Source organism: Triticum aestivum, chromosome 6B (genome assembly GCF_018294505.1).
Source record: "Triticum aestivum cultivar Chinese Spring chromosome 6B, IWGSC CS RefSeq v2.1, whole genome shotgun sequence".
Lineage (NCBI taxonomy): Eukaryota > Viridiplantae > Streptophyta > Magnoliopsida > Poales > Poaceae > Triticum > Triticum aestivum.
In genome coordinates this window covers 127,980,312-127,995,713 of record NC_057810.1, presented here as the reverse complement: position 1 = coordinate 127,995,713, position 15,402 = coordinate 127,980,312, and the positions used below count along the sequence as shown (strand labels likewise).

The following is a 15,402-nucleotide window of genomic DNA, read 5'->3' as shown; positions in this document are numbered from 1 at the left end:
GTTTGCGAAGAGGTCTATCGAAGGTTTGGAGATTGCCGACAAGTATCTACCATGAGTGAAATCAACTGGAGTTTGATCAGCTCCGAGTTGAAGGAGAATAGGGCAAAGATAGTTTATCTTCTGTATTAAATCACAACCCCTCGAATTAGATGTAGTCCTTTGGCAGAGGGGGGAACTGGTCTACCAAATCCATCTATCGCCATTGAGCACCACTGGTTCACTTTACCTTACTGCATTACGTTCAACAGTTATATTTTATGCTGTGTGACGATAGTTTATCTAATCAATCATTGACTTATGCATAACATTCATTCTGTCATATCTGTCATTCCCATTTGTTAAAGTTTGTTGTTGACCTTGATGCATTCTCATCATTCAGCTTAGCCGTCCCAGTCGTATACATTTCTCTTCGCACTTATCTTATTAAGACTAGTGCAATTTCACTGTATTGTTTACATTCACCTCGTCATTGATATATCTAGTTGTTTTTCCTTCGTTGTTCACATCATGTGTTCTTTCATGCTACTGCTTTTGTTCGCATATTGCATTACCATCATTATTGTCAAACCTGTGATATCCTATGTTGGAACCATTATTGCTTCCTACCTCGATAGATATGTTCCTCAATAACATATTTTCTTAAGTTCATTTCTACCGAACCTTATTTCCGCTGCTGTGTTTGGGATTAGTTCATAACATTCACAAGAATTTTTGAATGTCCCATTCACCCCCCTATGGTTGATATACTCTCGGTCCTAACAACTCTGAAGTTACTTTTTACCATTGTTAGCTAGGATACAATGTTGTAAACCACCTAATATGTTAAAAGTTCCTAGATGTTATTAATTTTTTATATGTATGGTTTACAATTTTTTTATGCAAATTGAGTACAAAGAACCTAGTTTTAGATTTTGTATGCAAATTCTGTGTTTTGGTCGAGGGCTGCTGCTTCCTTCATGCATCGTCCAGACACATCCTCTCAAAAAGAAACAAAGCTTCTCTCAAATTATTCCTTCTCGGTGTCATATTTCTTCTTGGTGTCAAGTAAGACACACAAAGTCGCAAAGCAACATTGCCACATTAGTTTACATTTCTTTTAAATCTCTATATACCGAGTTAGATCATGAACACATTATAAAAAAGCTGCAATGTTCATCTAACCGTATAATAATGCTAATGATTGCACATGCATGATAGTAACTCAACAGGGGTAGGTAAATATGTGTGACGGTGTGCTGGACTAGGGGGTAGCAACCTGTACTACCCACAGTCCATGGGCCGAGCTTATGGCCCGCCAATCTTCACAAGGAAGGACTCCAGAAGCTACGAATACTGACATGATCAAGATGGAAACCATCAAAGACTTGGCGTATACTTCAAGGACAAATCTAATAGTCAGCATGTTTATTCCTATTTGGCAACCGACCATATGTAACCCTAGGTACCCTTGGTGCCTATATAAACCGAGGGGTTTAGTTTGTAGAGGCACAATTACAAGCCTTAGGGTTTAGAACACATCATACAGTCTCGAGGTAGATCATACTCTACACGATACTTCATCACATCAATATAACCATAGCAGGACATAGGGCTCTACCTCTTAGAGATGGCCCGGACCTGGGTAAATATCGTCTCCCTTGTCTCATGTTACCCATCGTTCCCAGGTCCACAGCTCGGGACCCCTACCCGAGATCAGCTAGTTTTAATACCAACAACATGTGATTTACAAAGATCATAGAGTTACAGAGTCATTTATAAGGGGATATTGGTTGAATATTAAGTAAGGTCAAGTCCATGGTAGTCGGAAAGAAATGCTAGATCTCCATATACATGGTCAGATCAAGAACGTGATGAGAACATTGTAATTTTAACTTATAATTCATATAAGTACCATATAATAATGCAAATGATTGCACACAAAGTACATGCTGGTAACTAAACTAAGCAACTTTCCTTTTCACTGAGAACAATAGAGTAAGCAACTATGAGTAAATTACAAGAATCATAGAGTTACAACAATCATTTATGAGAAGATATTGGTCCAACATTTGGTTGCATGAACCCGTCCAATAAACCTAGACGAAGGGAGTATGACAGTAATAATACATAAACACTAGAGGTGTGTAGTACAATCTTGAGCTAATAAATAAAGTAAATAGCTATGAGTTATTTGCAAGGATATTCGCATTAGATATAATCATTTATGAGAAGATATTGTCTAAAAGTTTGGTTGGATGAATCCGTGCAATAAACCTGGACGGGGGGAGTACGACAATATTAGTACAGTCATACTGCAGGTGTGCAGTACAATATTGAGCTAATAAATGATTTAACTAGCTATGAGTGATTCACAAAAATCTTTGCATTACACGTAATCATTTATAAGAATATTTTTGGTTAAACGTTCGATTGGATGAATCCATCCAATAAACCCAGACGAAGAGTGTACGGCAGTAGTAGTACACTCGTACTACATGTTTGTAGTACAACAATTAATGTTGGGCTAATAAATGTTTGCTTGCCTACAAAGAAAGAAAGTGAAACATACATTCATCCATTCATTCCCCAAGGGCAATACCAGGAATACCACTTCTCCCAACTGCCCAACACGCAAGATTTCACTGAGTAGAAACGCTCGTTCGGAACCTTCCTCGTGCCTTCCACAAGCAGTGCAGGCCCTCGCTGATGCGTGGGACCCACCACAAGCCCTCTCGCGTCTTCACATGTCCATCACATATATAGGGGACTGGCCTCGCCCCCACTTGCCAACCCATACCAGCTACCCCGCTTCATTGAAAATTCTACCCAATTACCAATTCAGGCGAGGCGCCTCCCCCTGACGACGACTTCGGCGAGGTACCATCGGCCATCATGTGCGGTGGAGCGCCCCTCGCGGCCGTCAAGGTTCCCACAGTGATGCGGAAGATGACAAAGGCAGCACTATGGCCTGAGAAGAAGAAGCCTCGGCATGGCGGCAGCAGGGGCCAACGCGTCACGGGGCTCTGCGGGCGCAGGGGACCCGGCCTGGATGACAATGAGGAGGACTTCGAGGCCGACTCTGGGGACTCCGACCTGGATCTCGAGCGCACTATGGTGGATGAGAAGAATGACGACGACGAGGTCGGTGAGATCATGTCCTTTGCCGCCGTCAAGAACTCCCTCTCCCAAGGTATCAGAACTGGGTCGCTTGGACTAGTCTTTAATCTACATATCATTACCTTTTAGCAGTTGATTGTTGTATCAGGAGATTGTGTGATTGGTTCAGAAAAGGTTTGATCATTTGATTGGGTAGGAAGAGAAATTGTGTAGGTTTTCTTGTTGGAAGTCTATGTTTGGGTGGTGTTACTCCTGTTAGTTTAGCGATTTTGGATTGGATGCACTATCATGAAGTTATTTGGGTGAAGGATTAGGCCTTTTCCATTTGTCTGTTGTGGTCGGTTGGTAGGCTGTTTTTGACACTGCCCCTTTCTTTCAGAGAAGCAATTTTGGTTGTTAGGTTGTTGATCTTGTGATTTATAATTTTCTACACCTTCGATGGGGATCCATAAGCTTAGAATTTAGTCAAAAGGGGCAGTAAATCCGTGGTAAGGGCCAAATTTCTCCTTTTGCTTAGAGGCCTTGGCCTCTTAAATCATTTCCTTGTTAGGTGGTTGTAGGTGTGTGTAAGGGTTGTTCTAGATTTCGTTGATTTATTAGTCTAAATGGTTATTCTTCCAATCATCAAATCTGTCTAAAAAATATCATTGATTCTACATCGTCTATAATGCAATTGTGATTATTAATTGTAGAATGATGTCAAAGGTCTAACATGAGGTCTTGTTTATCAGGACCCTATAATTTCTTATTTATGAAGTTGTTATTTTATTTCATTTGTTTTATCATTGACTAATGCTTTCACCCAAACTTGACCCATCATGGTTCAGTGTTTATTACCATCATCATATTTTACATATAAATTCATGTCCATGATGAAATTATTTAATTTTTGTGTGAGAAGTTTGTGAGTGTTGGTCCCTCTTAGCATTGAAATTGATCTTAAAATGACTTAAGCACCATGGCTACTGCAGGTTTTGATGGTCCTTCAGCAAAAAGGAAGAGAAAGAACCAATTCAGGGGTATTCGTCAGCGCCCCTGGGGTAAGTGGGCTGCTGAAATCAGAGATCCAAGCAAGGGTTCACGTGTCTGGCTTGGTACTTTCAATAGTGCTGAAGAAGCTGCAAGAGCTTATGATGTTGAAGCACGCATGATACGTGGCAACAAGGCCAAGGTTAACTTTCCAACGGAACCAACAGTTCCTCAGAAGCGCCGGGCTCGCCCTACTGCTCCTAAAGCACCCAAGCGAAGCTTGGCACATGAACCTTCTGTCATGTCATCAATCAACAACCTTGCCAACCCAAATGCTTTCATCTACCCATCCGCTGACTTTCATCAAACCAGCCACTTGCTCTGCCTAACAACGTGTCATTTGTTCCTGCAATGAACTTTGTTGCCCCTGAAAATGTTACGAATCCATACTCTGACCAGGGAAGCAACTCCATTGGCTGCTCTGACTTGGACTGGGATTATGACACCAAGACTCCAGATATACCATCCATTGCTCCCATTTCTACCATTGCTGAAGGAGCAGAATCTGCACTTGCCCAGAGTAACGCCTACAACTCAGTGGTGATTGCTGAAGCAGCTGAATCGGCACTTGCCCAGAGTAACACCTACAACTCAGTGGTGCCTCATGTTATGGAGAACAATGATGTCGATTTCGAGGCTTGGACAAGGTTTCTTATGGATGATAGCGTGGACGAGCCAATGGTAGCCTTCTGAATTTTAATGTGCCACAGGATGTCGTTGTCAACATGGACCTCTGGAGCTTCGATGACATGCCTATGTGTGGCGAATTTTTATGAGGGATTCATACCCTGTATATAGGGACAAAAGGTAAGCCTTTGCATATTGCATGTTCAGTGTGAGGTTGAAATCTTTTCATCACTCTTTAACTTTGTGTTCCGTGTTTCAGGAATAAGACTATGGGAGATTAGGAAGCACCCTATTGTTACCTTCGGCTAGCATATGCTTATGCAAAAAAGTCTCATCCCGAGTCTCTTTTCTGGTCGACTATGTCCCTACTCAACTGTCTATGTGTGGCAGCCATTTATGATGAACCGTTGTATTTATCTTTTGTAACCTTTTATGTCATCGTTACCATTTCTGAATGTGAACAACATGAATCTATGTCCATTGCATTAATTTGTGCACTTGATTGTTTTTTCCTTTAGTTCTGCCTATTTAATTGGTGATAGAAGTAACCTAGATATCTTCTGAATTTGGTAAGTTTATGGTTGTGTGCATCATATTGATGCATGGGCTGGACGTTTCAACCACTTTTTTGAAAGAGTGTGTGTTAGGCCAAACCAACCTCTATATTATACCTCTTCACTTCAAGCTCCGGCAAAATATACCAGATTTATTAATCTTTGATACTAGATGTGTGATCATATGGAGTCGTTCCTTCTACATGTAGTTCTTCTCACCGATGTAGTTCTTAGATAAACATTTAGTGCGCCTAACTCATGAGTTGGGGGATCTGTTCCATTTCAGTGCATCTATCTATTCTATTATATATAAAAAGTATTTGATGGGTTAACCAGAAAAAGATAAATACGCTAGAAATTACCAGTCTTTGGTGACAGTTAATATATGGAGTTGCTCTATGCATCGCCAGTTGATCTGCAATGGATGTAATTAAATCATGTGCGGACACACAACAGCAGCCTCGTTTCGCTGGTTTGTGAACAGAACCTGGAGAATCCCTCAGCTGAGAATTCAATGCCAGAAACAACGAACAGATTCAAGGCCAGGAACAACGAATCGATGATGGTTCATCACGTCCTCCTTGCCGGCTCGCCGCGGCCATCACACAACAGGAGCCTCACTTTGATAGCTTGTGACCGGAACTTGGATAATCCCTTGACTGAGAATTCAAGGCCAGGAAGAACGAGGAGACGACCTCACTTCGGCCATGTCAAGGCCAGGAAGGCCACTTTATGTTTTCTCTTTCGCTGATCTGGCCTATGTACCCCTTACTGCTGCCCCACATATATATTCTCCAAATTACCAAGCCATAGATGGGCAGATCATAGATGACACAACACTGAAGGCAGGGCCAACACATCCTGCTGGTATGGTGCATGGTGATGGCCAATAAAATAATTAGTATGTGTATGTTGTTGATGCCGGCGATGATGCCTTCTTGCTGGAAACATCAGTACATGCCTCGGGTAATTTGTCCACAATAGATTTATATTTGTGTATGCCTCTGTCTCACTATAGCAGTTTCTAAATAAAATTCGGGGTCATCAATATATTACATGCAGGTGGTGCCGATCTCAAGCCTGTACACTTTTTTCCCGTACCGATGTTGTGTTGGTCTAAATCTTTTTTAGAGATGGTAGCATTGTCCATGAGATATTTCTTGTTCTGTTTGGAGGGAATAGATATAAGAATACAATCCTGGGCATCAGTCACTTCTGTTCGGAGTCCCCTCTCCTAGCGCCTCCCTCCCTTTGCGTCGGCGGCTGCTCTGGCCCCGGCGGCCACCTCTCCACGCCGGCCATCACTCCGGTGCCGGCGTCCACCCTCCCTCCCCATGGCGTCTAGGGTTTCTCTCCCAGGCTCGTCCTCCTCGTCAGAGTCGCCGTCCCCGCCTCGCCCGGCCCTTCACTCCTCCGTCGTTGTCCCCGGGGTGTTCGACACGACATTTGGCCCCATCCCCCGGGGGGATGCCGTCAGAAGCTCTCGCCTCCCGGCGCCGAGGCAGGACGGCCTGGCGTGGATCACCAAGACCAACCATCGCCCCCGCAGTCCCATCTCGCCCTCGCCCCCACCCGTGATGCGCTGGCGGCTTTCACCAACCCTACCGACCTCGCGGCCTTCGCGGACTGGCATCCCATCCGCCCTCCATGGTTGCTACTACAACTGCGGAGATTTCAGGCATATCTCGTGGGATTGCACGAACGAGACTCTCTGCGTCTGTTGCAAGGGCACCGGCCACATCGCCAATGATTGCTCGCAGCGGTAGAGCTCTTCACCGGTCGAGGGCCCTAGGTGTGGGTAGCTGGCACCCCCTACTCACGTGGTTGCGCCCTCGCGGCCGTCTCTTGTTGGGTGGTTGGTGCGACATATGCCAAAGTATGGCTAATCATGGTGGGAGCTAATAAAACATCGCCGATGCCTGGAAATGGGATGAGGCGTAAACATGAATGCCGATGCATCTTACCTAGGTTCGGGGCTCTCCTAGGAGATAACACCCCTAATCCTGCTCTGCTGGGTCTCCGCATGATCAGTAGATCAACAAGTAGCTACAAGGTTGCTCCTTGAGCTGTCTGGCTAGAGGAGGAAGGAGGGCAAGGCTAGCTCTACTCCTCTCTCTATATGTGTGTGTAATCTCTAAGAGGATGAACCCTTTGCATGGGTGTCCTAGGGGGTTTATATAGGCTTACCTCCGAGGGGTACAATGGTAATCCGGCTGGGTGTAGTCCCAGGCCATCAGTGTCTATGGTCGCCGGCTTCTCCGCCGGCTGCTCGGCCCGCCGCTTAGTGGGTCCCACCGGCTGCCGGGCTCTCGACCAATAGGTAGGGCCCGCCGCTTAGTGGGTCCCACCGGCTGCCGGGCTCTTGACCGACAGGTAGGGCCCACCACCTGTAGGCCCTGTCGGCTACTCTTCACTGTAGCCTTGCCTTTGATGACGAGGGCATGGTCGGGGAGAGCGTGGCTACAGTACCGCCGCCTGGTCGGTGTTCACTATAGCTATCGGTGTCAAAACCGGCGGATCTCGGGTAGGGGTCCTGAACTGTGCATCTAAGGCTAATGGTAACTGGAGGCGGGGGACACAATGTTTACCCAGTTTCGGGCCCTCTCGATGGAGGTAATACCCTACTTCCTGCTTGATTGATCTTGATGATATGAGTATTACCAGAGTTGATCTACCACGAGATCGTAGAGGCTAAACCCTAGAATCTAGCCTATGATTATGATTGTTCTTGTCCTACGGACTAAACCCTCTGGTTTATATAGACACTAGAGGGGGCTAGGGTTACACAAAGTCGGTTACAGAGAAGGAGATCTACATATCCGAATCGCCAAGCTTGCCTTCCACGCCAAGGAGAGTCCCACCCAGACACGGGACGAAGTCTTCAATCTTGTACCTTCATAGTCCGACAGTCCGGCCAAAGTATATAGTCCGGCTCTCTGAGGACCCCCTAATCCAGGACTCCCTCAGTAGCCCCTGAACCAGGCTTCAATGACGATGAGTCCGGTGTGCAGATTGTCTTCAGCATTGCAAGGCGGGTTCTTCTCCAAAAATCCCTGAGTACCTATTGTAACGAGCAGTGTCCGGGTTCCGATTAATGTTGCACTCCTCGGCTTCTGTACCCTAATAATGGTAGTCTCCACGTGTCGAGCGAATGCGAGAAGTTGGGGCATTTTTACATCTGCCACCCTGACCATGTTAGTAAATCGTCTATTAAAGAGACGGGGATCCTCAGATCCAAAACATACAATCTCCCCCCAACGAGTATCCATCAGAGCACGCCCGGAAAAACCCATCCCATCATGGCCGGCCGCTGCAGCTGCTCCTCTCGCTCCTGTAGCGCTGAGCCAGGTGATTGGGAGAAGTGTTCTGCCCCCCACGGCCAATTGGTAGAGTTGCAGACCCAGGGGTTTCTCCCGCCTGCATACATGGTCCCTGTCTGAGCCGGACTAGCCACTTACAATGGCGGGGAGCAAGCAGAGAGTTTTCCCAACCCATCCATGGGGCGGGTATGCCTTGTCCCTTACTTGCTGAGGGGCCTCAGATTTCCAATCCATCCGTTCGTCCGCGGGCTCCTGGAGTACTACGTCCTCCAACTGCATAACTTCACTCCTGCCTCCATACTACACATCGCAGGCTACATCGCCCTTTGCGAGCTATTTCTGGGCTGCGAAGCTCATTTCGAGCTATGGAAGAGGCTATTCTGCCTCGTCCCCCACACTCAGGGGGGGTCAATATATCAAGTGGGCGGAGCCGAAATATGGCATATCGCAGGGACCGGATACCTGTCCGGTACTCCAAAGAAGACATCCGAAGGCTGGCCTTTGGAACGATTTTATATGGAGGACATCCCCCTTCCGGACCCTATTCGGATGGGCCTTCCTGAGTTTGCTAATGCCACATTGAAGAAACGCCATAGCTGGCGCCCTCGGAGCCCCCCAGGAGGAAGATAACAGAGAGGTCCTTTACCTGATGGGCAGGATAAAAACACTCGCCAGATCAGGACTGACAATAATCGAGGTTATGTCAATATGTATAATGCGGGGGGTGCAGCCACTTCAGTATTGGGGGAAACCCATGTGGCACTTCAACGGAGAAGATGATGCAACCCGCTGCGGTCGTAAAGGTCTGGACTCCGCCACCGCTCTGGCGAAAATACTGTTTGATTTGTACAAAGGAGAGGACGAGGAGTTTATCCATATTAAGCCACGGGATGGATTTTCCATGTACAACCCCCCAAGCTGGGTGAGGTGCTATCTTTTACTCCAGTCATTCCTGCATTCTTCATTACAAATATTTACCTTGCTAATTCATAGCAGGAACTGCGAAAAGCTATGAGGGAGGTCCACAGCCCGTCTCCACAGCCAGAGGACCCTGACCGGGCCCTCGACCCCGGACTCGAAGAAGATCCAGACGTATTTGGGGAGCTCGTCGACATGACGTTCTATCAGCTAAGCTGTGACGGTGCCTTGGTGGCCATCATAGCTGATTATCCTGGCCTACTCCCTGCATCACATGTAAGTAAACCGGAGTCCCAACTACCTAGAAGGATCCCTTCTTTGCGTTTACCCACCGCACATGTATTGCGTCTTACAGGGAAGGCCATCGGTGCACCGTACCAAACCCGCGGTGACTCGCCAACAAGGGGCACCGAAGCCGGGTAGGCTTAAAAGGAAGGCGGTCAGGACCGAGATGCCATCGTAGAGGTATGAAAAAACCTGCTCCGCGATTATCGTCTTTAAAATATAATAATGTCCGTGGTTCCTAGGAAAAAACTCTTGCCGGACTGTGTCTGGAGAGCCTGCTAGCCACGCCTCCCCCAGCCGGACTCCAGAGCAGGACTCAGGGGCGGAGGCCAACGCGGGGACAATGCCGGACGGTCCTCCTACAGAGGATGCTGATAGAATGTCCGCTACGAATTCCGAAGTGGAGAGCGCCATGAATCACAGGCGTCGGCGGGCCGTACTCTGCGACCCTAATTTCTCCGAAGAGGCGTTCAATGCCTTCAACTCAGGAGACATGTAACTGCTCAAGATGGTCTTGCTAGAGCCACAGACCAGTATGTAAAGGATATACGGGTAAGAAAATCTGATAATTATGTATATCAGTAGCCCCTAAGATTTGAAACAGTTGGCACAACTGATTTAAGGATCATTGTATGCATAGGTTCTTATGGAGAAGAATACCCAGTTGTCTCCAGAGCTGGAGGAGTGCAAAGCGCAGCTACGGGCCGCAGTTGCCGGAATGGAGGAATCCAGGAAGGCCTCATCTAGTAATACTTGTCTTGATCAAAAAGAATGTAATGACATGTACCAGTTAGTATTCGGCATGCGTGCAAATCTAACAATAGATTCTGCAGATAATCCCGGAGGTAATCCGGAGATCATACCGGGGGATGAGCAACATGCGCAATGTCAGTTAGAGGTTGGTGAGCGCGTGCTTACATGGGTTATTCGAGAGAAAAATGATCTCCAGGATGCCCATACCCTGCTGGGCGTTGAACTAAAAGATGTTCGGGCCCAGCTTGCTGACTCCGTGAAGGAGAATAAGAGGCTTAGACGCGGCATTTTTAGTAAGTGCTCGAATGAACCTTTATATAGTTTGGCGAAGAAGCGGATAAGGGAGTCCTGGATTAGGGGGTATCCGGACTACCGGACTGTGTACAACGTCCAGACTATTGAAGCGTGAAGATACAAGACTCAGGACTTCGACCCGTGTCCGGATGGGACTCTCCTTGGCGTGGAAAGCAAGCTTGGCGATCTGTATATTGTGTTTCCTTCCTTGTAACCGACTCCATGTAAACCCTAGCCCTCTCTGGTGCCTATATAAACCGGAGAGGTTGGTCCTTACAACGACGATCACAATCACAATCATACCATCATAGGCTAGCTCTTAGGGTTTAGCCTCTACGATCTCATGGTAGATCTACTCTTGTACTACCCATATCTTCAATATTAATCAATCAGGAAGTAGGGTTTTACCTCCATCGAGAGGGCCCGAACCTGGGTAAACATCTGTGTCCCTTGCTTCCTGTTACCATCAGCCGTGATGGACCCCCTACCTGAGATCCGCCGGTTTTGACACCGACATTGGTGCTTTCATTGAGAGTCCCTCTGTGTCATCACTGTCGGGCTCGATGGCTCCTTCAATCATCATCACCAACGCGGTCCAGGGCGAGACTTTCCTCCCCGGACAGATCTTCCTGTTCGGCGGCTTCGCGATGCGGGCCAATTCGCTTGGCCAGATGGAGCAGATCGACAGCTACGCCCCTTGCCATCAAATCAGGTTCGGAAACCTGAATTGCTCGGCGGATATCCACGGAGGCTTGATCTTCGACGGATTTGGGCAAGCGCCAGGAGCACCGAACAGTCACGACGAGCATGGCCTGAACCTGCTGTCGGACAACACTCGGAATATCATCCCGGCACTAGTCCCGGACTCTAATCCAGAGCAGACTGCGTTGTCTGGGGATGGAGGGATGGACCCCACCCCGCAGGCCGTACTCTCATCGGCGGTAGAGCCGAACACGTGCCTCACTTCTGAGGAAGCCTATGACTCCGGACCCCCGGATTCGTATCCAGATGTAGGTTCCAGTGTGCGCGTTCCCGAGCCCGCCGAGTTTGGTTGGGCTCCGGTAATGGAGTTCACCGCAGCGGACTCTTTCAGCACTCACCCTTTGGCGACATGATGAACTCATTAAAGTCTCTCTCTTTGTCAGGAGACTCTGGGCCGAACTATGTCCGGCTTGAGTGGGAAGCAGACAACGACAGAATTCGTTGCCCACCCACCATTCACTTCATTGCCACGGTCGATGATTTAACCGACGTGCTGGACTTCGACCCCGAAGACATCGACGGTATGGACGACGATGCAGGAGAATTACAGGAGCCACCGCTCACAGGGCAGTGGATGGCCACCTCCTCATACGATATATACACGGTGGACAGTCCGAAGGAAACCAATGTCGACGAGGCAACGGAGGATAACCCGTCAGGAGGAAAAGCAAAGCATGGGCGTCTTTGACGCCGCTCCAAGCCCCGCCACATCAACAGCGGCCCCGGAGATGAAAGCAATCTGGACGGTGCTGAAGAGGAATCCAACCCCAATTAGATTACCTTCAAGCAAGCCGGACCGGCCATGGTGGGATACCTGGAGAGGGACAACTGCACCTCCCCTTCGAAGACGAGGAAAGCCTCGGCAATGATGAGTTCCGGGTGCCTGAAGATCCAGTGGAACAGGTTCGCTTCAAGCGACGGCTCATGGCCACGGCAAGGAGCCTGCAAAGAAAGCAAGAGCAACTCAAAGCTCATCAATATCTGCTACTGGACAGGTGGACCAAGATCCTGGCCACCGAAAAGTATGGACTCGACCACCCTAACAAAGGGCACACCCGGCACAACTGGCTACCTCAACTCAAGCAGGAATACCACAAGGACACACCCAGACGTCCACACATCACTACGGTCCAAGACAGTAAGAAGCGTACACGAAGAGGTATCCTAAAGCCTCGGCACAATGGTCATAAACGTCAAGACAGGGAAACCGCTGCAAAGTTCAGCAACTCTCAGTCTGATAAACGGACAAAGAACAGCTCAAGCCTACTCGGCTAAAGCCACACACTCGATCAACCGTGTGAAATTCATGGTACTCCTAGAAGGACGGCAAAGCATACCAACAGAGAATGTCGGATCCTCAAAACAAAGCGGCTGGTCATGCGCCAGAAGCAATAAGGGGAGTCGTCTCATCAAACCCCCCCAGAGCATAAAAGTACGGCCGACCGCCCATGATCACAGGGACCACAACAAGTCAATTGCAGTACCTCTAGACCTAGTAGTCCAGGGGATCCATAACACAAAAAGCCCAGACGGGTATGAAGCCACGAATAACACCTCCTAAAAGATGTAAGGCGCAAAGGCCAAGTCTTATTGGCCCACCACTCTAAACGGGTGTCCTCAGATCACCCAAAAATGCCACGCCAAAGAATAAATCTTCGGCACCTTCCCACCATGCGGTAGGTTACCGTATGCCAACGGGATAAACCACGTTGACTAGATTCCACGTGGTCAATCACTCAGGCCAACTATCCAGACACCCATTGAGGAGTCCGCACTACCTCACGGTATAACGGCTGGGCCCACCGGGGCCCGATCAGGGACCCTTGGACCAACCACAAGAGCACGCCCAGCTGCCTTCAAGCATTTGCATTTACAAACTAATGATTGGCGCAGAACAGGATTGGCGGCATGGAATCAGCCCGGACACACAATGGCAGGAACATGCAGGTAGAAGGCAGTTCAGATTCACTCTTGATCCACTTACAATGCCCTCCAGTCCGGCCACCAGAGGTTCCGCCAAATAACACCTCTTTTCATACATCACACTTATATGCATAGACATATCATCCTACTACAATGCGTAGACTTAAATAATACTTATCGGCCGTCGTTTATCGCCGACGCCTCTTTGCCGAAAATGATAGCCACGCTTCGCGTTCGCCCGGTTACACCAGGGGCTTCACAGTACGGCAATAAAGTCCGACCACCTTTTCGGTTGTTCGGCACCCCGAACTTATAGCACTATATGCATCAGCTCCGAATCATGTCTTGGGTCATTGGTTGGGTTTGCCCGGCTCCCATGTTTTGGTACCTTACGTTCCATTTCGTCGGCTAAGGTAGCGCTAGGAGAACTACTGCGATTGTGTCCTGGTTCAGCCGGACGAGCACCTCAGTAGAGAAAGCCGAAAACCGACCGTCATGATGAAGCGAGAGCCGATCAGCTATTCGAGAGGTTGTAAAATCCTTAAAGATTTATTCCGCACAACACCATTATAAATGCTAAGTGCGACGGATCGGTCTTCTGATTAGGCGCCAATAGAGCCCCTAGTTCGGCCTTCCGAACACTAGGGGTTGCACCGACCATACACGAATTCCTATGGCTAAGTGAGAATAATAAAGCCTTATAGTCCGATTGCCTAGTTCGCGGAGAGAAACACATCCTTAAAAGGACCCAACTATGGGATAAAGAGCGTTCAGATATATCCCGAACACCCCCGTATTTTTTTTACGTGGGGACAGAAGCCGACGACTGGCCAACTCTCAGGATGTACATACAATAAACAGCCGCACAGGAAGAACATATGTTCAAACAGAACAGGCAATACATAATAAAAATGCCATTATCCCATATTACAATAAGCGGCACGAATGCCCTCAGGGAAATATAATGTCTTTAGCACACTTATCCGCCGCAAGGCGGGCCCCTTTCAGTACACCTTCATAGTACAGCTCGGGCTTGCGGTGCTCCTTACCCTTCAGCGGCCCCTCAGTCATCAGCTTCTCCGCGTCAAGCTTCCCCCAATGTACTTTTGCACGGGCAAACGCCATGTGCGCGCCTTCTATGCAGACCGATCGCTTGATAGCATCAAGCCGAGGACAGGCGCCCACAATCTGCTTGACGAGTCCAAAGTAACTGCTTGGAATTGGCTCCACGTGCCACAGCCAGACAATTAAGTCCTTCATGGCTAGTTCGGCCACCTGCTGCAGTTCGACCAGCTGTTTCAGCTTATCGATAAAAGGCACCGGATAGTTCGGCGCCAAAAACTACGACCAGAAATCCCTCTCCGCAGACTTCTTCTCCTCGGTTCGGTAGAATTGGGCGGCATCTAATATGCTGCGAGGAAGATCTGCAAAATCCCTTCGAAAAATAAGAATTCAGCTTGCCACTTAGGATTCTTATCAATATCATGCACAAAGGGCTAGGAATACAGAAAGCCTTACCAGCCGCAACTTTCCGGGCCTCTTGAATGTCCCGTGCAGCACCTCGGGCTTCTTCCGGAGCACCTTCCGCAGTCTCGAGAGCTTGGGGAAGTTCGGATTCTTTCCCTACTAGACTTTGCTCCAAGCCTTCGCTTTTTCTTCACAGCTTCCTGGAGCTCTCGCTCATCTGCGATGACCCTGGCCTCGTGTTTTTCATGAAGCGCCTGTTCGGCGGCAGCCTTCTTGTTGGCATCAGCCACAACCTTCTTTAGTGCCGCGTATTCGGCACTCGCTCCTAGAGCAAACAATACAAACACTTTTCACTAAGCATGACCATTCATTCG

General features: G+C 48.2%; 1 pseudogene; it reads left to right on the top strand.

The window, feature by feature from the left end:
• Positions 1–2,871: 2,871 nt before the first annotated feature.
• On the top strand, positions 2,872–5,033 carry LOC123133736 (ethylene-responsive transcription factor 1-like; annotated as a pseudogene).
• Positions 5,034–15,402: the final 10,369 nt, after the last annotated feature.